At 36.9% G+C, this 23,243-nt stretch overlaps 1 protein-coding gene across 1 annotated transcript in view; it reads left to right on the top strand.

Moving 5' to 3' along the window:
* Positions 1-23,243, top strand: part of Dp (transcription factor Dp) — a 151,723-nt gene that overhangs the window by 12,527 nt on the left and 115,953 nt on the right. The gene's annotated exons all lie outside the window — the stretch shown is intronic.

The following is a 23,243-nucleotide window of genomic DNA, read 5'->3' as shown; positions in this document are numbered from 1 at the left end:
AAGGTCATTCATTGGTACCATATCTGCCACTCTATTCATCAAACATTTCATTTGAAACATTCCTCCTAATCAGTACATAGTGAGGGGGTTAGCTTCTCCCGAACTGGTTGCAGTTCTGGTATCACTTCATAAAACATTTCGAGTTAATTTTCAGAGTTAAAGAGTTCAATAAAAAATATAGTACCGGTATCTGCTGAACCCAGCAGCATAAATTCGCGCCCAAACAGTCACCAGGAGCATTTAATTCTGTCTGCATTACCAAATGTGGATTCTCAAAATCCCAGTACCCGTCAGTTGTGCCTGTTTACTATTCCATTTAATTTAAAAGTTGCTTCATCAGTTTACAGATTTTTTTATACTAACTTCGTCTTCATGACATAATGTACCACTCACAGAATTCTGCATTTGTGTCAGGATCATCTTCATTTCGAACATGCTGGCAATGCTTACAGTGTGAGCAGAAACATTATGCCCATCCCTGATTTGTACCTTGAAGTAAAGTACGTCTTTATTATGGCCTCAACTGTTTCTGCATCCTTTATAGGTGTGTTCTAGTTGCATCGTACTCACTGGATGCTTTTCATGTTGATTTTGTAGGTGACTATACAAAACATTGTACTGCAATATCTTTTTTTGATAGTAACAGATACAGATCTGAGATTCGAAGGTCCACTCATGACCCAGTTTGTTCAAATCTTTTATTCAACTTGTGAATACCTTATTGAGAAGGAGGTATGGTGTTTGGAGAATTTTCTACAAATAAATCAGAATATCAATGTAATAATGGTTGTTGCTACCAATTGTTCTTCTATAGGTAGTTTTCTATTGTACACTAGTTCACTAATCCATCTCTGCAAGAGCTTTCTAATAGCTTCCAATCTCTAAAGGGTCCCATACATGCAAAGACTTCTCTGTACAGACTTACCTCAGGGAAGTATATCTGAATTGGAAATTGAACCATACATGCTCAGAGAGGTACCTCCTAGACTTGCAGCTTACAAAGAAGTCATAAGAGATCATTGAAATCAATAATTTCCCATGGAGAAATGCGATCACTCGAGAAATGCTGTTCCCTCATGATTCTACATTCATAGAAATACGTGAGAATAGTTTGTCATATCTGTACTTTCATAGCTTGCCACCATTTTGCTACAGAGAACTAATTATAGCGAAGCAATGACGAAATCTGTACCATATGGTAGTATGCTGGTAGTATCATTTTTCCTAAGTTTACCTTTTCTCCTGCTTAATTTGGAGTGCTGCAGTGAGAAAAATTGAAGCCGACACAGAACTCTCGAGACTTACCTTGAGACCGAAAGTCGTAATACTTTTTGTCTATACACAAGAGGTTTTGCTCTTGGATTTAGATTTGTACAGACTTACCTCTTGTGTAGGGGGCCCTTAACATCAACATAACCTCAAATAGCAACTGCTCTGGTTAAATAGTTACTATGCTAGTCAATGAAGAGATAAATAACTGCTAGTGTCAACTGACTTATGAGCCACCCTGTAGTTTAGTAACGTTTGATGTAAAATTATTTTTGCATGGTACTGAAGCGAGACCATCTCACATAATGTTCGATTTTGTTATAACAAAATAAAGAGACAACCACGTTTCTCCTCTAAATGGTAGGTGACATGATGTAATATGATGGCCACCTAGTGTGTATTGACAAGAAATACAAGTGGCTTTTATAGAACCTGGAGGTTCATTGCCATCATCACTTAAGCCTGCCAGAGCAAGATTAATCCAGTCCCTAGCATCATATCCCATCTTCCTCAAATCCATTTTCCCATTTGCATCTCGGCCTCTACAAGAAATACACAAAATTGCAACATCAAGAAGGATACATGTGACTGAAATTAAATTGATACCACAGATTAGGTACATGACAATACACAAATGATTATACTTACAGAACTGTACCTGATCTGTGACCATGAGGTTTCAGTATGGTGTGAAGCCTCCATGTGCTGCAATCAGAGCCTCTAAGCATCGTGGCATGGAATCAAAGAGGGGTTGGATATGTTATTGGGGAATCTCTCTCCACTCAGTTTGTATGTGAGTCCACAAAGTGTCAAGAGTGGGTGCTGGAGGACCATGACGAACAACTTGCTGACCAATCATATCCCAGACATGTTCGATGGGCGACATATCTGGCGAACGTGCAGGCCAGGAAAGTGGTGATGCCCGTCGTTCTTCGAAGAAGGCTTGCACAATCCTCACCACATGTGGCCAGGCATTGTTCTGGTGAAATATGGCATGTGAAGTTGCCTGAAGGAGGGACAGTACATCGGGCTCTAAAACCTCCCTACTGTAGCGGTTGCTGCTCAGATTGCCCTGAATACGTTGGAGGTGAGATCGCATATTGTGGCCTATCCAATGGCACCCCAAACCATCACACTAGGCATTTGTCCGCTATGCTGCTCAACAATGCAGGCTCTCAGATTGCGTTCACCACAGTAACATAAACATGTATGCGGCCATCATTGTAGGACAAGTTGAAGCAGGACTCGTCTGAAAACACTACATTTTGCCACTCAGCATGCCACTGACAGCGTTCACGTGCTCATTGCAGTCTGAGGCATTGCTGGTTTCTGGACAACGGAATCTGACGCAACGGCATGCGAACCACTAGTTCAGCCCTCAAAAGACAGTGATGAACTGTTGACGCAGACAGGTCCCCATCTGTTGCAGTACTCCAACATCAACTGAACACTGAATGAAGCTGTACAGTCCATCACGGCCATGCGACAAGATGATGGTCAGCCCGTGTTGTGGTCACATTACGTGGTCCAGTACCCACTCGTCTCTGCGTACGACCCTCTTCTATTCACTAGTTCCACACACACACACACATCACTGTCATAGCAGTATGTGCTGTACGAGCCGAAATGTCACGGTATGACAAGCCTGCTTCCCGGAATCAACCATTATGCCTCATTCGAACTCACTCACTAAAAATCATAACCTGTACTCATATCTTACATCTATGAAACATGAAATAACAAATGGCTGGATATAACTATAATTATTGGACAGTACATCCCATTCTATTTTATCGAACAGTATTCATGGTTGATATTATTCAACATGCTATACAGATTTACATACAAACCACCTAAATCAATCATGGGGACGTGTACATTATTATGTTATATAGACAACTTCTCCACTCATTTGTTTACATCAGGAATTACCTCAAGTGAGGTCTCATAGCAAGCGAAGGATATGATTTAAAAGGGAACTTTCAGTCTGATTAATCTGCAGTGCTCAGACATTTTAACTCAAATATTATTTATTCTTGTAGAGTTTGAGTATTTAGATACGTTTTCCATATCATATGTACAGACAGAAGTTTATCATTTGACGTGTATGAAACATATTTAGTCTAATGAAGGAATTCGACTAGGTGAACGCATTTTTTAAATATCTATATATATAATTCGAACTGGTAACGGAAATTACGGGAAAACAGCTGAATGGATTTTAATGAATGACCCGTCATTTTGAAGCTTCGCATCCAAGGATTTTCAGAAAAATAGTAACTTTCAGTGAAGCATTAACTTTCCTACATAATTTTCCTATTTTCCAAAATCCATCTTTCGTCAATTTTGAGAACTAATTATTGCATTTCCACGGCCGACTTGATGCTCCATTACAGAGAAGCAAAGGGAGCATCAAGTTGGCCATATGCATTTCAGAATAAAACAAAACACACACTACAATAAACAATAGGCTATTACATTAAGGCCATGACCTGCAGGATTGCTGACATGTTAAATATTAGAGTTATAGTTCAAATTCAATTAGTTATTAAAAACTTCAAGACTTACTAAAAATAATTTACAGGTCCGATTTTGCAGTGTATAATTTTCTGAGTTCAGCTGTGTATTGGATATTAAAATCTACAAAACTTGAGGTGGTTTGATGACATTATTATCATTAGAAATGAAATATTATGCTAAACTGGAGAATTCCCACAGCATCTTTGAACCGTGCCATTACGTTTAGCACCAAATTTAAGTAAATACACAATCTCGCCAACATAAGAACACGACGTTGGTGTGTGGCTTCGTTGGAGGGAGAAATTTGTTTCTTTTCTCTCTCTCTCTGCCCCCTTCGTTCTGAACATTTTTTATTAAATGTTAAGCACAGGAACGCCATTTCGTAATTTTATTTAAGAAACAAGCCAAATAAATTATCTTTGCATCAAAAACGGATGCTCCCTGGACCAAATTATCGTATTTCATAATTGTTTGAATGCAACAGAAGCTAGAAGTCTTGCACTTGACTAATGCAGTGAATTATTTAAGAATATAGTCGCGAATTTTACTACCACCATTTCGATTGTGTTTTGTTTGACACGGCTCGGTATGGCCTGGTGACTAGTGGCCAGCGAGTAACGTCAGCTATCGACATTGCTCTGCCATGGGTATTATCCAGTTGTTCCAAATATTATTATAGTTAATGCCATGATGTGACTATTTTTCATTAATTATACATATTAATCCTATATTAATGTTATGAAAGTGAAACTTTTGGGGTTATATAAGTAGATTTAGAGAATACCTTAAATTAGATCTTGATATTTTCTATAATTTACTGACTGGCGGCTACAAAACTTACGTAAGACGATATTGTTAATAAAAATCAAATATTTGTGTAGTTATTAATCAAGTGGGGTTGGGTCTTTTTCATATACTTAATGGTGGTGTGGTGTAGATATTTATGTGTGTCATTCTCTTCAATATTGGTTCGAGAGAGCGCAAAAATTACAGTTCCAAAGGAAAGACCAAAAGGTATTACGTACTGACAAAATAAGAGGCCTACAAACCAACATTTCTACAATAACTTGAAATAGCTATTGCTTTACTCCCACATGAAAAACCCTCTGATCGTCCTGTCAATGTTACTTGTGTTTTCGCGTTGAAACTCAAAAACTAAGGTGGATATGTTCAAGAAAAAGTATTTGGCATAAAAAAACTATTCAGAAGGAGTATGTTTCATTATTATGGAAGCAAACAACTTCCAAAATGTCTGGTATTCATTGAAAATAAATCTGGAAAATTTTTATTTGAACGTCTAATTAACTTAGTTTGCAGCATTTGCTGCACAAGCCACTAGTAATATTATGACTTTGCCAGCTGATGACTGTATCTTGAACTTCTTGGGACGAGGAGAAGTCAGATGCCTGTACTTCATGGACATGTGTTTAAGGGAAGATTGTTGTTATGGTGTATGAAAAATTATAAAAAATTGCCTGGAAGCAGATTGCCATATATTTGATCCTAATTATGATGACTTTTTCATATTTGTTGTGCTGAATAAGTAAACTTTTGACGAATCAATGAAGCTGAAATTATCGCTGTTGTCTACTTCATTTTAAGCTAGAAATTAATTTTTACATCTTAAAAGTATTTTTTTTAGATTCATTACTTTGATACACCTTTTTCACAAACTATTTAATTTACAGTAACGAAATTGTCAGATCATGTTAATACATAGGCTATAATGATAGTTTTAATTATGCAGTTATTTTAACATATCTGAAAAAAAAAATTATCTGATTTGTGTTCATATTTCTATACAGAAAAAGTATTTTTTTGAATGATGAATATTCATTTCAGCCCTATTACAAAAATAATGAACACATTAAAATGATATTGTATGTTTTTACTTTATCGTCCTCTGGCAATAAGTGGTTGAAATGTCAATTACCATCAGAACTATACAAAATGAACGACATGCACCAATGTACGTAATGTAATAATAACCTAAAATTACCTTCAAATTAAAAAAATAATTTCCAGTTTACAATGTATTAATTAACAACTATGCCAGATTAATATTTATTTTTTTATTTTTGTCTGTATTGAAATCCTCTCCTGAGCACGAGTCTTACTCATTCAGGAGTGGGCTAGTTTATCTTACATTGTATTAACTTGTGTTCACTTCAGACTTACTAGCAATAAAATAAAAAAATACAACAGCCTAAAGTTTCCTTATTCAGCATAACAAAAATAAAACATAGTATATGACCATTAGTATTAAATCTATGGCAATCTTATTTCACACAATTGTTTCTAGTTTTTCACAAGCATCTGCCTTAATCTCTGGCAAAGTCATGATCACCATCTTTTGGGTCTGTGATGGTGTGGTGCTGTTTGAATTTCTGGAAAGTGTCACAACTGTCAACTCAGCTTGCTACATGCAGATGCTGAAGAAATTTTGTGCATGCCTGCATAGAGTTCCTCTGCAGAAAAATGTGATCATGCTACACAATGCTCGGCCCCATGTAAGTCAGAAGACAACTGCCGCATTGGAGAAACTGCAGTTCCATGATGTTTTGCCTCAACCACCTTACAGCCCAGACCTGGTTCCATGTGATTTTCTGAAGGTCAAAGAACATCTGAAGGGCATACGCTTCACATCCGATGAAGAGGACACCAATGCAGTGTGTTGTTGGTGTCGTGAACAGTTGGCCTTATTCTTCTCTGACTGTATGCAGAAACTAGTGCACCGATTGTGAAAGGTGCATCACCTCTGGTGCGAACTGTATAAAAAATGATGTACTCATTGCAAAGAGGACATTTCAAACTCTTTTGCATGTAACATCTTTCACTTCCATCAATAAACGAGTTACCACCCAGGAAGCAAAGCTTATTGAACAACCCTCGGTATATGATCTTTCCTCACACTGCAAGCTCAGTGGCATTTTCTGTTATGCCTGATACAGTTACTGCTGTTTCTACAGTAGTAACTCTAGCTTCTAAAACCTGTCTAGTGGAGAAAATGTGAAGTGCCATGTCAGGTCATAGACAATCTTAAGATATATGGATCATATGCTGAAACTAAGATGAAAGCGGAAATGAGGGAAGATTGGAGATTGCTGGGATTGCAGTGGAAGACCTGCCCTTGGACAGAAAACTATGAATGAAAAATGAATTAATATTAACAGAATAAACCCACGGCTGTTGAATGAAAAGTAAAGCATTTCTTTAAGAGAACGAACTGTATCTTTCTTATTTTAAACAAGCTTGTTCATAAGTTAACTACAGTTGTAGTTCTAAACATATAGCAATAAAAATAATGAAAGACAGTTCCTGTATAAATGGATATCAGATTCTGACGTCATTACCAGTCTCACGGCCTATCGAGAATGCCTGTAATGCTTTACGTCGATATCCTATTCCTCACTCTGTACAAGAAGACTCTGCATGTAAACAAATGCATGTGTTCGATACATTGACAACGGGACAGAGAACCTCTGTATGGTGTCTACAAAGCTAAGTTAATTGATTTCTAGTCTGAAAACACAACCTGTTGTATATTTTCGAAGAATTAATAGGAAACTTGCTGTTTTTCTAAACACGAAAAGGAAATACGATATAGGAAGCAGTTGGGAAAATAATAAATGCTGTGAAGAAGGAATGTGATTTGTAGGCAGGGACGAGCACTGATGCACTGATCCTTGGTAATGGGGCGTGATAAGATGAGCTGGTTGTGTAATTTGGCTGCCTCATACTTGAACCAATCATGGCGTGGGGACAATGGTCAATCATTTTCTGTATGCTCATTGTGCTGAGCAGAATAAGGTATCGGTGCTGTGCTATTTTAAAATTGCATGTTGTTAACATCCTGCGACATACGTGATAGTTAAGGCTGTAATGGCTGAACCAGTTGCCAGTTATTCAGGGCTCAATACATGACACAGGGAAACCCTTTAGAAGCAGTTAGTTACCTGCGTGGACACTTCATAATGTAAGTACATTCTTACTCGATACATTATGCTATGTTGTTAGCTCCTATCATTGCTCCACTGCTTCATGCTTCATTTTCCAACGCGCGAACAGAGGACCAATCAGCATTTGGGGCGCGGAAGGATTTGCGGTATGTTGATATGTGGAGTCTTCTTGTATGGAATGAGGATTACACTGTCCGCTCTTAGTTTGGGTTCTAATGTAAACATTAATCAAGTGCCAGTGACTGCAAGATATTCTACTCACAGAGAAGTAGTGCACAGTTTAATTCACATACAAACTGAAAACAAACTTACTGTCCTGGTGTGTACAGACAACTCAAGGTAGGAAGCTGCCTGGAGAGGGGAGGTAGTACAGCCAACGAAGGGGGCCCACCTACGATCGGATACCCGTGTATAGTCACATTATCTGAAAAGTTGACCTCTTGAGAATGTATTCAAGATCCATCCTCCCTATAATATATTGAGCAGTATATTCATACATAATAATTCGTTTAATATTATTGGTGTTAATGATTTATTTTTAATTGCAAAGATATATTCATTAGTATAATATATGATTGACCTAAATGTTTCGTCATTCTTCTAGTTATATGTGCCCAAATTGTAGATTATAGCGTTGTCATTAAACTTCAGTTTTTCACTATAAATCAAGAAAAACAGATCACTTATTTATCTGCACAATATGAACAAAATAATAGAAGGAAGACACAATTGAGTTCCTATTTAATCATTCCAAAGGGATCTCCTTTATTCCCGATAAATCTCCATCTGAATCGCTGCTCTTCTTCGCTAGACTCCCAACCTAAATGAATAATGTAATTGTCCACGGCTTCTTCTATTAGAGGAATCTGCTTCATATATTCCTCTTGATATTCCATGGATTTTTCGCACTTCTTCTTCCAAGACTTTTCCGTGATTTCAATTTTTTTTTTCTTGTCAGTGGTCTAACGTCATCCATTTTGAATGTGGTGTTCTTTGCAGCAATCCTAGTTAACGTCATCTTAGAAACTCCTATTGTTGCTGCCACTCTTTCCCGCTCCTCCTTATCATCCATGAGAAATATCTCGGCTTCGCTTTATATTTTCATTAATCCCATCACATTATAAATCACACGAACTTTGCCCGATTATGTACTACTTATCATAATAGAAGAAATACTTTATCACAAACGACAGCCACACATAGACATATTCTTATACAGAATACAGCCTTCGCAACTATTATTATTACAACTCAACTGTACCGTTCTAGTCCACAATGCACAGCAGTAGGCGGACAGTGGTAGGGGAGATGTGCTCTATGCGCGTGCGCGAACGAGACAGCTTGCTAGTTTGAGGCATCTGTACAGGTCCGGTTTTTGGCAGATGGATACAATTTTGTTTATATTAAGAGGACCTATTCTAATGGACTGAATGGAGTATAGGCCTAGGCGCTTGGTAATGTCATGGAGGATACAGGTCAAAGAAGCAGAGTAACAGAATACCTCATATTAATTGTATCATTTAGTGTAGTGGTCGTCAGCACTCGCTGAAATGGGTTACGGGTAAGCAGTGCATGGTGACATGCTCTCTCGTGCAGGAGGAAGCATACCCGCTAGCAGCCACGAATGCACTCTGGTGCTGTAAGAGGCGCTAGCCCGAGAGTGCAGTGTTCTGATGACCGCTGATTTAGTGTTTTTTTTTTAAGAGTTATTTTTAATGTAGGAGAAACATAATGTGCCAATTGCGCCTAGACGTTTATTTCGTTATTGTAGGGGAGACTGTTGTACCTTTAAACACTTTTCACATTTTACTTTTTTTTAATTTTGGGAAATGAAATTTTTTAAATGAAAAAATGCTTGAAATAATTACTGAAGATTCCTTTAAAACTTCCTGTATGTATTTTCCTGTTTTACAGATCTATTAAGGATGGAAAAAATAAAATGAAGAGATATGTAATGTGTTCAAAGGTACAACAGGATCATGTACCTTGGAACATACCCTCTTGTAAGTTGGAACACATGGAATATAGGTGGGAATATAGCTATAAAAACTGAAATCATATTTAAAATGTATTTGCAATCATAAACCACAGCAGGCTTCTTTGATTGAGATTTTATTTCCTGGAGAAGCAATAACTGCTTCAACAGCTTTCTTCAAGACATCCGTATCAATTGGGGGCCTCTTTAATTCCAGACTTACTTCGTGACATGACCTTAAAATAAAAGAAAAACAAAAATCGATAGTATCGTGTAATTTGGAACATGTTCCATGGTACAAGATGTTTTGTGTTCAAAGGTACAAGAGGGTGCACGTTTAAACAAATATGGCTCCCAAAACTAGAGAGTCAAATAAATCATGGAAATTAAAATATGTTATTACTCAGCAGATGATAGGGAACACACCGTACTTGAAAGATATTAACAAATGCAATCTGGTTTTGTGTTAGAAAACATACATCAATGAACGAAATGTTTACATTTGGTACTAAAAAAATTCTTTTGTCCACGGAACTCGCATTTTGCAATAAATCAAACTGAAACTACGACCAGAGCTACTTAGCGGCTTTCTCTACAATCTACTTCATTTTGAGCCCTCTAGGGAGCAGCAAACATAAAAAAAAAAAAAACAAACAAAAAATGTTCAAAGGTACACTATGCTAAAGGTACAACAGTCTCCCCTATTATTATTGTTAATGAAAATAACTTCTTTACCATAAATGGTTTGCAATGTTTCATTTGTGATGAGTATTTGCCCATAAAATTGACAAATCGTCCGTCATATATTACAAAGTTTACTTAAAAGAGAGAAAAGAAACGTCGGGATTTGAATACACAACATCGCGATTATAAACCGCGATCTTATCTCAAAACTATTATTGCAAGACACCATCTTATGTTTTTAAGAGGCGTTTGAAATAACTGCTACAGGTTTGTTAATATTATGCAGCTGCTTAACGAAATCATGCGATTGTGAATCCAGAGCTCACGAAACTACCCGAAGGTGGCTTCGAATTTAGAGGCCGGTCTTTTTTTTTTTTTTTTTGTAAAACTGTACATTACAATTAGGGGCGTACGCAAGGGGGATTACCGGGTTTGAACCCCCCCCCCCTCCCCTTGAACTTTAAAAGCATTGACCTATTTAGATTTGAGTATTTTTTAAATCCATAATCATTTTTCCTTCTTTATTTTTTCATTGTCAGAGTAACAAAATCTACATCGACATAAAGCATAGTCCTCCTACCCCTCCTTTAATATAATCCCTATGCTTGCTGCTGCGGCACGTTCGAATTATAACAATGCTATCTTTATTATAGAGAGAACTACCGCCTAGTACCGACCTTGTAATAAAATGAAGCTGACACAATATGAAATTTAACTTGTTGTGAAACATGTTGAAAAGGTTGTTTTTACAGTTTTGCCCTGCAGATGTTAAAATTGTGCACTGTCGCTTTTAAATTCATAAGAGCGGTATTCATTATAAAAATTGGAAATTTATCGTTCGAAGAGGTGGAAAAATTCAAATATCTTGGAGCAACAGTAACAAATGACACTCGGGAGGAAATGAAACGCAGAATAAATATGGGAAATGCGTGTTATTATTCGGTTGAGAAGCTTTTGTCATCTAGTGTGCTGTCAAAAAATATGAAAGTTAGAATTTATAAAACAGTTACCGGTTGTTCTATATGGTTGTGCAACTTGGACTCTCACTTTGAGAAAGAAACGGAGATTAAAGGTGTTTGAGAACAAGGTTCTTAGGAAAATATTTGGGGCTAAGAGGGATGAAGTTACAGGAGAATGGCGAAAGTTACACAACACAGATCTGCACCATTGTATTCTTCACCTGACATAATTAGGAACATTAAATCCAGACGTTTGAGATGGGCAGGGCATGTGGCACGTATGGGCGAATCTAGAAATTTATATAGTGTGTTAGTTGGAAGGCCAGAGGGAATAAGACCTTTGGGGAGGCCGAGACGTAGATGGGAGGATAATATAAAAATAGAGTTGAGGGAGGTGGGATATGATGGTAGGGACTGGATTAATCTTGCTCAGGATAGGGACCAATGGCGGGCTTATGCGAGGGCGGCAATGAACCTCCGGGTTCCTTAAAAGCCGTAAGTAAGAGCGGTATTCATCTGTTCGTTACTTTGAGTTCCGACTTGATTGTGAAATTTCGTTTAACGTTTTGTGCATTCGACGATTCATATTTTTAATATAAACTTCATGTGTAAGTGCAATAATGATACAAGCATTTTTTGTTATACAAGATTAAACAGAAATTCGTTAAAAATTGAATGGCTGTGAAAAAATGTTTCAAAGATTTTATAAGAATATTCATTAATATATTCTATTAGGACATAGTATAATATTAATAAATATACCGTAGCATTATAAAAAGGAATAATAATAATACACAACATTTAAAATACTGATAATGTAAATTGTAAACAAATTTAGTAATGCCCCTCCCCTCGACAAAATCCTTCGTGCTCCACTGATTACAATAATTACAAAGGTGGCACCCTTTTTTTTATTTTCGTTGTCAGTAGCTTGATAGACTGTGAGAGTTGTATAATAATTTGTCTTCTTTATTTACTCCCGAAAACATTGTTTTGTTTCGGAAACAGTATCTTCAAAATCGATTACCCCGAAAGCTTTTCTTATCAGAAGAGCACAGACGTGAGAAATTCTTGACAATACTTACCCAGTTGGTCTCAGAATTGTCGAAAATATAACCAGCAAGAGAACTATATCACGAAATTAGAACAGCAGTGTGTGATGTAAGTACAAAAACTAAACGTGGTACATTCTCATCGTGTTTTATGACTCAGGCTTTTGGCGTCAATTCCAGGGATTCCTAGGTTTATATTCGCCGTTAAGATTCGCCTGTAGTATCCCTTTATGTTTTTCTGAGAATATTATACTATAAATACGTTTTCATTTGCCTTGTTCTTCGGATATGAAGATAAGATTTGGAACTTTTATAACGAGAAATTATGCCCCAGCAATATCAATGTCTAATTGCCTGCCAAAAAATTCACGTAACTGCCAGAATTTGAAACCGATTTCTGGCATGGAAATCAGATATTGTAGTCATTCGATAAGTATACTAAGTAATGCATTTTTTTTTTACACGGATGAATGTGTTGGTAAGGTACCAGTATTACATGTGAGCCATCGGAAATAACTTGAAAATTGCTGAAGACCAGGTTGTGATTCCCGTTCCTTTCCGAGAATTAAAAGATTATCGGAAGCATCATCTTGCGTTGATTAAAAATAGATACCTTGCACCGTGTCAACCACATAATTAAGGAGTATCGGAATTAGAGTGCATGACTGCCATATAGATTTTCATACCCTTAACATTTTCCTTTTTGTGGCACCGGATTGTTCAGACGTGCGCCTTAGTTTCTGGGATTCCCGTATTTCCTTACTCCATGGACGTTCATCTTAAGAATACCATGACGCTAACAATTGTTGATACAGTGGCTATCATTATTATAATAAATTCCGTAGTTAATATGTTCTTACCCAATCGAGACCAGTGGATTCTTAAAGCCGAAAAAATGCAAGTAAGACTGTGTTGTCCAGATCACACATGCAATTAACCCCGTCCCAGAATGGTGAACTTTATCTGCCTTTATTTGCCCACTTTAAAAATTGAAGGTAGCGCAATGACCTTATTATTGTTCGAACTGTACGTTTATCCCCCCTCTGCGTGTAATAAGCCCGGATTATGATGACCTAAATTTACAATATATTTTGAGTAGAACATGTCGTGTTATTTTTATTTTCAAATATAGACGCATTGATTTTTAGTAAAATATGATTAGGAAACCTTGGTTCCAGGATTAAAGTTAGTATATGCACCAAATTTGTCGCACCTTAGAATCCATTTGCGGATCTTACTTCTTCTGTTTGTTGTACGGGAAAGTGTTCGATGTATTTCTAGATCAGTGGTCGTCAGCACTCGCTGAAATGGGTAACGGGTAAGCAGTGTATCGTAATATGCCCCGTCATACAGCAGGAAGAGGGAGAGAGCATGCCACTGATGCACCATGTGCAGTCCCTTATTCGCGGGTAAGTGACGCTAGCCCGAGGGTGCACTGTGCTGGTGACCGTTCTAGATCAGTGATCGCCAAAAGCTGTGTCGCGACACATGCCCCTGTCTCCACTCAAGCGTAACCATGACATCATACCCTCACCCTCTGTTTACAGCCTTCACTTCGATATAAGACAAGACATTTATCAGCAGCGGACGTACACATGTAATGTTACAAGTGTGTAGGATAATATGTTTCGATGTCTTTTCCAAAAGAGATAATATGAAAACTTAATTTTAAGGAGCATGGGAGCAAAAGTATTTCTTTTGTGCAGATGGCAAAAATATGAGACATTTAATTTGTTGTAAAATTTTAAATGAAGTATAAAAGAACAATGTACGTTGTCATTATTCTTCTTGAAATAAAGACTACCACGCCCTTACCTGTAAATTGAATATTTTATTAATAAATGAACAATAAAAAGTATCGGCTTCTATGTCTTAATCAGGGTAAAATACGTACTTCGACGTTTTTTTTTCCGACGTATGTAGTATAATTTGAATATTTCATTAATAAACAAACAATTAAAAAGTATCTGCTTCTATGTCTTCATCGGGGTAAAATACTTCGACGTTTTTTTGAAGTGTGTAGTGTAATTTACAACTTCGTGACCAGCCTGGTACGTATTTCTAATTTCAAATATCTGCTGATGTGAAGTACACGTTCTTTTTATGGTAAATAAGAAAATATACTTTGTTTTATTAATAATACAAAAATAATGAATAGGAGGATGAAAGGTAACACGGAAAAATGTGCGTGTAGTTAATAAGTGGAAGAATATTATATTCTTTTTGTTTTTTTGTCACAGTCCGTCTCTGCACTGTTATTCGCTGCATTACCTGAGGAGATACCCACTCCACTCCTCTTCCTGCGAAAATGGTGCGCGGGTTGCATTTCTATTACGTCACAATTTCGTGATGTTTGGCAACCACTGTTTAGATCCTTCATCAACATGTCCGCGATAGCTCCGACACCCTGCAGAACCAGATCCGCCATTTTTAAAACGATCCGATCGGGGATACGTGTTAACAACATCTAAGAATGTGCTCGTATGAGCTGGCTCGTACGAGTGTCCTCGGTCCGATTGTACACGTATCACGTTAACGCGGCTAGTCCTGAAATTGGCCACACATTTTTAGCACTTCTTTAAGAAATTATCCATCACTAGATGCAGCTGTTACGAAATGCTGACAAACTCCTGACGGATAATAAATTTCAGTTCTTCCAGGGTGTGAGTTTGTCTTGTATTCGACCTCTTTTTCTTTAATACCACAGAGATAAAAAGTTCGCAGGGGGTTAAGTCGGAGGACGGAAAGGGCAACAAATTTCTGCTAATAACTGTCATGGTTGAACACACTTAATAAAATTTATGTCATCGTAACATTGGCTGTATGGACTTGGACAGATACCTGTCATAAAGAAAATAGCAAAACCACACCTCCTATGGGTTAATTTTCTAAAAAAAAGTCTTGGGGAATCATCTACTGCTGACTTCAAGTACCTGTAGAAAGAAATTCAATCGGTTTAAATCTGGTAAGCGTGGTTGGCCAAACAGTTGGTCCATCACTACCTATCCATCCACCAGAATGTATCGGAGCGCCATCGTGCAGGAAAGTGCAGCTCTAGACGGAATGTGGGTGGGACGTCATTCAAGAAATCAGTAAATTTGTTTAGTAAGAAATTTTCATTTCTGTCCTGTAAGACTGGCTGCCTGAAGTCTTGACAAGCAATCACGAACAATACCAGCCCAGATGTTGATTCAATTCATAACCTCTCTCGATGATTAGGTTGAACTTTCCAGTAAAAATTTTCGTCTGCTCATACGTGAAAATTATGGATTCCATCTGTTGTGAAAGTTACTCGTGCAGAATAATGTTGTAGTGATAGGGATATAACTGTTGTTCGTATAACTTATCGGTAGTCACATGCGCAACATCTATCTGCACTCCACACCTTTATTTGTTCCAGGTTTCTGATCCGAACCACAACACTCAGAATTTCTTTCTACACTTTAGGGATCGTATTTCTTGGCCTTTCGCGTTCACACAGGCGGCGATGGATTCTTTCACTTTTTTATCTAGCCATTGTGTCTTGGATCTTGTTCGTAGTACAAAATACTTGCCTCCAGGGCATTGTCTCAGTCAACTCGTAAACGAACTGCATGATTACTAGTTTTTTTTTAGTAGCTCAATTTACGACGCTTTATCAACATATTAGGTTATTTAGCGTCTGAATGAAATGAAGGTGATGATGCCGGTGAAATGAGTCCGGAGTCCAACACCGATAGTTATCCGGCATTTGCTTGTATTGGGGATTGCTAGTTAATTTGAATAATCATATGTATTGTCTCAAAAAACACTGCACGCATTGTATTCTTCACCTGACTTAGTTAGGAACACTAAATCCAGACGTTTGAGATGGACAAGGATGTAGCACGTATGGGCGAATCCAGACATGCATAATATAGTGTTAGTTGGGAGGCCAGAAGGAAAAAGACCTTTGGGGAGGCCGAGACGTAGATAGGAGAATAATATTAAACTGGATTTGAGGGAGGTGGGATATGATAATAGGGTCTGAATTCATCTTGCCCAGGATAGGGACTGATGGTGGGGGCTTATAATAAAGGCAGCAATGAACCTTCGGGTTCTCTTAAAGCCATTTGTAAGTAATTGTCTCAAAAAACAGTCGATAAACTTGGACTTCGAAGACAGTGAATTGAATACGCCGATTTTCACTTGTAAAGACTGGAAACAAAAGTAATTTGCGGGGTTAGAAAATTCATTTTATCATCACTAGACATTTACGAGGCCTATTGATAAAGTAACTTCTGTTTTCATATAGAACATGCAATAATCGACATAGCGGCGCCGTCTTTGCAGTGAATGTTGCGTGATTCAGTTCGCTTCCAGCAGTGGTACAGAGAGAATCCTGCGGCTGTGCTACACGTGTTCAAAATGTGTGCTGTAATTGAAAATCCCACCAGCTGTGAGATATGCTCGGTGGTAGGATTTCTTGTGGCGAAAACCTGTAAAACGGCAGAAATCCATCGTCAAACTTTGGGAAATTTACGTGGCACGACAACGCATCATTCTGCGCAGCATACTGTGTCCGAACTGCAAAATTTCAACTGGAAAATGTTTGGTCATTCTTCATACAGCCCTGATTTGGCGCCTAGTGATTACCATTGTTTGATGCATATGAAGAAGTGGCTTGCATTTCAGCGCTTTGACGATGACGAAGAGTTGCATTTTGGCGTCTTAGATTGGCTTCAGTCACGGGCGGGAGACTTCCATGACTGCGGTATTCAGAATCTCGTAAAACGCTACAAGTGTCTCAATTTAGACCAGAACTATATAAAAAAATTAAATCAAAATTTGTAGTTTCAGACTGTTGTAAACAAATCCTGTAACCGCATTGCCATTTTTGTTACAAAAGAACGAAATTTACGTCATGAGTAGTCCTCGTAGTTACATTTTTAATGCTTTTTTTTTTCCCAAGCATTTCCAGACCCATGTTGATATACCTAATATATTTTTCTTCTCCACATAGCACACTTCAACACCAAATTACCTTTCGTCTCGTTTCTCTTATCTATACTCTAACCACGACGTAAATACCAGATCACTTATCTGTGGCACGCTAAGTATACCTCTTCATAGAACATCTTGTTATTCATCATCTTTTACAATATCCACCTCGCGTCAATGGAATTCCTTGTCACAAAGTATTAGGGGCTGCAAGACAATAAACACCTTTAAGAACAGCTTAAAAGATAACCTTATTAGCATTTCACTCCAATCATACTGATTTAAACTATCACTGACTACACTGTTACTTTTTTCTTTAGACGTCGTCCTGATTGTGCTGTATTTTAATTGTCTCGTAATAATCTCTTTCTATTACCTAATATTATTTGAAATATATTAACATTCTATGTATTTTAGTTTAATTCTGCTACACAGTTTATTTCAGTGTTTAATTAATAGTTCATAGTATTTTGTTGTTTAATTTGTAAATAACTTTTGTATACATGTAACTCTCATCTAAATCAAATTGTTGGATTCTTTGTAAGTTCATGCATATGTATATACACTTTTTGCTGGTTGAGTGGAAGAGAAGGCCTTACGGCCTTAACTCTGCCAGCTAAAATAAATCATTATTATTATTATATTATAGTATTATGAATCTCATTCCTGAAATTTTACTTCTTTTGTCGAAACACTATAAAATATAGTCTATGTTTCAGACTACTCTCTGTCACTTTGTTCGTCTTGACTGCATAACGAGTCGTCGTTAACCTTGTACCCAAAACTAAAGCGATTGTTGATGAAATGTTCAGAAAGCGTCTGCCCGACAATCTACCAGTAGTAGATAATAGCTTCCTTCCTTGTAAAACTGCTTCGTATCGGTCGAAATACATGGCGTTAAGCCACAAGGCCAACATCAGTATACTCATTTTGGATCATCAGTATTCTGTTAGGCAGACATTTATTCCTCTGGCCATAAAGAGAGCAGTCACATTATGAAAATTATGAGGACATTCCTGAAAGTTGCATCATAGAAAAGCGCTGAAGTGTCCATTGCACTGAATTGTAATCTGTGCTGCAAGCATAAATAATGAAAGCTTTATTTATATCAGAGATATTGCTTCGTGTGAATATCTTCAACAGGAATAGATGTGAATTACTAAAATGTTGATCGAGCTATTCTTGCGTCATTAGGCAGAAGAAAGTGAGCGCTAAAACATGGATTTTCAGGTTATGATTGATTAATGTGTAGTATGTGTCATGCTTGTTTTGATGTTGGTACTCCCGAATTGCAGGGATGGGTAGTTACATGTACAGTACATATTTCGATATTCAAAGGAAGGAAGTCATAAAGCGTACGCGAAGTGGAACTTTCATCTCACCATATCTCAAAATGGAGATTTAGGGATTACTTCTGGCTTCTGATGTAAAAATTGTGATTTGAATGTAAGAACGAAGCATAGGAAAGATTCATCCTATATGGCTCGGAAACAGTTGTCTGTTACGTTGTGACATCACACCAATAAAATTGTGTTTTCGCGTCTCGTGACTTCTTTCCTCGCATGTCAGTTACTTATTAAACACAAATTATAAAATGTTCCCTAGTTTTCGAATACATGTGTTATTTCCGACTGAAAGAATTCACTTTGGGTAGAAAATGCATGTCTCCCCCGTTCTCTTATGACAGTTATAGTGAACAACATAAGTGTAATTGTTTCTTTAGTTTCTATTAGAGCTTAATTTAAAGTTTGTAATGCGTTTATTGACGCAGTCATAAAATAATATGGGCTCTATTTAAACCAGTATTAAACATTACAATAGGATTTTAAAAAAGCATTATTATCCTTTTGTTTTCTACGCTGTTTAAAGGTTTGCCCATAAAAATTCATCTTGTTATACCAGTAAAGGTAACAAATATAAGTGGTCAAAACTGCAAATGTACTAAAAGCGTTGTAAACAATAGAATATCTAAAAATATTACTTATCTAAAAATGTGTACTGAGTGTAGAAAAGGCTGATTAATGATTATATACAGTGTGTATAAAAATTGATAGCGCAAACTGAAATTTCTGAAAGTACGCGGTAATAGAAGCAAAAAAGGCTCACGAGGCGTTTGCGGGAAAATTGCAAATACAGAGTGATTCACAAAGATTTATTATACTCCAGGATCTGATTTCTGACATCATTGTGATGAAAAAACTTTATATAAACTTTTTTTTTTATTATTGGGTGAGTTACACCTTCCTGAATGTTAAACATAAACATGGAAATTATGAAGGTTTAAGCATTTAAATTATTTACGAGAATGGTACTGAGTGTATTATAAATTAATTAAAGAACATTCACATTGTGACTCACCTGAAAAATCTGCATTAAATCCTGTTTTCAAAGATCTCGCGTTCTACAGCAATACATGAATTCGCCCGAGTGTGAACTGCGCGCGCCGCATTCCCTAACTTCCGTTGTTCGGATGCTAGGTAGAAGCATTGTACCGGTGTTGCGTTATCTCTAACCCTGACCTTGATGTCACGAGACTTTGTGTCGCTGCTGTCAACTGTACTGTAAAACAGCGCCATACGTCCTAAGAGAGAGAAGCTCACAAGAATGCGTGTTACGGAAAGAAGAACCGTGGTTTTATCCAAGACTATTCAAAATCGGACACATGTATATATGAACTATTTTCTTCGCATCGATGTCAGGAATCAGATCTTAGAGTATGGCACAATATTCGTGAATCACCCTGTATATGGTTATGAACCGCCACTGATTCAGTGGTTTGTAAACGTACACTTTTCTTTTTGCGCACAAGAAACGGTCCGAGATTTGCTTCTTATTTAGAAAACTGAACATTGCCGAGAGGTGTGAAGCTGTGATCAAACCATACTGTACAGAACACTGTTTCTAGCGAAGTGTACAAAACGTTTAATTTGTTTTTATTTGTTACTAATTACGACTATGACACTAGTGTAGGAAGTGGAAAGTACACGATGTGTGCATGTGTACAAATTGAAGTCAGTGGCGGCTCGTAACCATACATTCGCAACTATCTCGCGTTTATTGAGCCCCTTTTTGCTTTTATCGTGTATTTTCAACCGCTATAGTTTGCGCTATCAATTTTGATACATTCTGTATATATCCCCTTCCCTCCAATGATGGATTTGACTTCATTCACCCAAGAGTTCATAGCTATGGGCTGCGCATCGAAGCTGTAGTTATTCTAGCCGCCGTAAGAGTTGATTTACCATGCTGCTATAGATATAATTCCCCCACCCACACTGCTTTTTTCCCCTTTCTACAATAGTGAAACTTTTTTTGCATTGAAACCTAGCGGCGATAGAGCATTCAACTGCAGATCGATAGAACCCGGGTTTAAGCCCTGGTGCCCTCTAATTTTTTTTTATAATTGCATTCTTGTTTCATATAGCTATTCGTAAAAAAAATGAATATATTAACTGTGTACGTACATTAATCAAAAGTTATTTTTAAAATTAGGTATGCCATTGTTTGGACTGCTTTATTGATCGGTTGTGATTGCTTCCCTATAACTTCTAGTGGAACAAAGGACAGTGTTAAAATACTTTTCGTACGCTATCGTATTCATTCATGCTTGTTGCATGCGTGACAAACCTTTGCATTTTAGTGTCAGAACAATTTATAAATGGACGATAAGTAAGAATATGTCGATCAGTTTGTACTATAAGCACGTCATATTGCACAGAGAAATGAAAATCATTGAGATAATTAATTTGTAAGAGGGTAAATACCACACTCGTTTCACTCTCAACATGAAGTCCTCCCAGTAAAAAAATCGCTGTACACAGGCAATTTTTTTTCTTCCCAGTATTAGTAATGGCAAAAGTTGTCAGCGTGTAAATCTTGGAATCTTCTAGTATCTATTTATTTCAGAATCACAGTACGTTCTCTTTATATTTGTATAAAGAAAAAATTAAAAAATTAATTTTTACATAAAACTCTCAAGGGTAATATGTACGTGAACGACCACAAATATTATCAGAAAATGCAGGCTCTAAATTTCTAAAATTTTATGAGGAAATGAACTTACAATTGGACAAAAATTACAAGATATCACAACAAGACTTATTAGAACTTAAATATGTGATGAAAGTATAAAAAGGGTTACTAATAATATTTTTTAGAATTCAGCTTTTATTTTAAATTAAATTTTCAAAAATTTGAAAATTTTACACATATTATTTTATAACTTCACGACCATTACAGATACAATTCTAAAATTTTGTACACTGATTTAACATGCATTTATACAAAAGACAGACTACAATAATGCCCATATCTTTGAAAATAGAAAAGTTAGATCACAAAACATCATGCAAATTTTAATATATTTTATATAGGACAAATAAAAAATTAATTGTATTAAAATAAACAACTCTACATGTCTGAGAGTAGTCTGCTTTTCAAATAAGTGTTTATTACATGCAGGAAAAATATTAAAGATGTCAGAGAGACCATAACAATGTTATGGTTACCAAATGATATAACTGCAGAATTTTTTTTTCGTACTTTGATAAAACTGATTTAAAAAATATTATTAGTAACCTTTTTTTTTTATAAATTCACAAACGATTAGAGAAAACACGGAAATTTTACTTGAAGCAAGTAAAGCGATCGGTTTGGAAGTAAATCCCGAAAAGACAAAGTATATGATTATGTCTCGTGACCAGAATATTGTACGAAATGGAAATATAAAAATTGGAGATTTATCCTTCGAAGGGGTGGAAAAATTCAAATATCTTGGAGCAACAGTAACAAATATAAATGACACTCGGGAGGAAATTAAACGCAGAATAAATATGGGAAATGCGTGTTATTATTCGGTTGAGAAGCTTTTATCATTTAGTCTGCTGTCAAAAAATCTGAAAGTTAGAATTTATAAAACAGTTATATTACCGGTTGTTCTGTATGGTTGTGAAACTTGACTCTCACTCTGAGAGAGGAACATAGGTTAAGGGTGTTTGAGAATAAGGTGCTTAGGAAAATATTTGGGGCTAAGAGGGATGAAGTTACAGGAGAATGGAGAAAGTTACACAATGCAGAACTGCACGCATTGTATTCTTCGCCTGACATAATGAGGAACATTAAATCCAGACGTTTGAGATGGGCAGGGCATGTAGCACGTATGGGCGAATCCAGAAATACATATAGAATGTTAGTTGGGAGACCGGAGGAAAAAAGACCTTTGGGGAGGCTGAGACGTAGATGGGAGGATAATATTAAAATGGATTTGAGGGAGGTGGGATATGATGATAGAGAATGGATTAATCTTGCACAGGATAGGGACCGATGGCGGGCTTATGTGAGGGCGGCAATGAACCTTCGGGTTCCTTAAAAGCCATTTGTAAGTAAGTAAGTAACCTTTTTTTATACGTTTATCAGATATTTAAGTTCTAATAAGTCTTGTTTTGGTACCTTGTAATTTTTTGTCCAATTGTGAGTTCGTTTTCTTATAAAATTTTAGAAATTTAGAGCCTGCATTTTCTAATAATATTTGTGGTCGTTCACGTACATACACCCTAAAACTCCCCCTTCGTGGTGCTGCGATATCTGGTAAGAGAGTAGGCGATGTTGTTGCTTATCTCTGTCGAGATACCGATAAATAATTACGTATTATTAGGCTTTTTCATTGCGTTAATTCCGTGAGGAAGGTTCGCGGAGTTTCTACTTTATCTGCTTGTAAAAGTCGTGGTCTGCGTGCAAATGTGTTCATCGGTGCTTTCACTGGAAGTAAAGGCGGCTGGAGCGTGAATCCACGGTTCTTTTGTCGAGAATGTCCGACACTGCAACATGTCTTTATCAGTTATACCTCAACTTGGAATAAGCCAACTCT

The sequence above is a fragment of the Periplaneta americana genome, chromosome 9, assembly GCF_040183065.1.
Source record: "Periplaneta americana isolate PAMFEO1 chromosome 9, P.americana_PAMFEO1_priV1, whole genome shotgun sequence".
NCBI classification, from domain to species: domain Eukaryota; kingdom Metazoa; phylum Arthropoda; class Insecta; order Blattodea; family Blattidae; genus Periplaneta; species Periplaneta americana.
Note: the sequence above shows the minus strand (reverse complement) of the source record. Positions and strands in the feature narration are given on the sequence as shown.